The sequence below is a fragment of the Mus caroli genome, chromosome 11 (genome assembly GCF_900094665.2).
Source record: "Mus caroli chromosome 11, CAROLI_EIJ_v1.1, whole genome shotgun sequence".
In the NCBI taxonomy this organism is placed as follows: Eukaryota; Metazoa; Chordata; class Mammalia; order Rodentia; family Muridae; genus Mus; species Mus caroli.
Genome location: NC_034580.1, coordinates 28,376,435 through 28,377,393, shown reverse-complemented (window position 1 = coordinate 28,377,393; position 959 = coordinate 28,376,435). Strand labels below are relative to the sequence as shown.

Below are 959 nucleotides of genomic sequence, written 5' to 3'. Positions count from 1 at the left end.
TGAACTCATTTTATATTCAAATCCTACCAAGTAAAGAAAGGAAAGGTAAGACAGACAGGACCTTCCAGCCGCCTGCAGACTTAAGTCAGGAATGCTGGAACCTAATTGGTGGACCTAATCGGTGAGACAGCAAAGAACATTCTAGGCCCATGAAATGGCCATGCAGAATGTGAGAGGTGATGGCCTGTCAAGGACACAGGTGGCCCTCTGTGGCTCCATCAAAGCCAGAAGAACAGATGAGACAGCAGAGGTATCTGGGCCAATGGGCTGTCAGAGGGTACTGTACTTACTATCCTTGATTTGGACATAACCATATCATCATTCCGACCCATGGGAGTCCCGAGGGGAGGAAGGAATGTGCTTCAAATGCCTCTGGCCTCCTGCCTGCGCTTTGCAATCATAGATCTTGGGGGCTGAAGTCGGGTGGGGCAGGCCAGGGACTCTATGCTCAGCCTGCACCCAGCCCTGCTGACCCAGTCAAGATCAGTCACTTGCTGGCCCACGGGAACAAGCAAGAACAAGAATTTTAAAAAATGCTTACCTCTGTCTGGCGCGGAGACTGTGGTCATTTGTCAGCTAAGTCTGCCCTTGGAGCTTAGGTTGGACATTTGGGGAGTAGCCTGGAAGCAAAGAGAAGTCATTCAACAGCGTAATGCAGACCCTCCCTACATGTGAGCTTGTCCTTGGCTTCCAAGGTCTTGTCCCTGCACGTAAAGGAGACAGAGCAGAGCAGGTCACAGAGTGTGTAACAACTCCCAGCTCAAGTGTGGGTGAGGGAAGGCTCCCTTCCTAGTTGGGTCCTGTAATAGTGCAGGACATGTGGAACACTCCTACTCTGTTTTCTGTCTTTAGCTTCACTGTGTGTGTGTGTGTGTGTGTGTGTGTGTGTGTGTGTGTGTGTGTGTGTGTGTGTGTGTAGGTAGGTGCTCATGAAAGCCAAAAGAGGGCAGCAGATACCC

General features: G+C 50.7%; 1 pseudogene; it reads right to left on the bottom strand.

Annotated features, from left to right (window-relative positions):
- Window positions 1-572: 572 nt before the first annotated feature.
- LOC110304230 overlaps window positions 573-959 on the bottom strand; it is a 5,595-nt pseudogene continuing 5,208 nt past the window's right edge.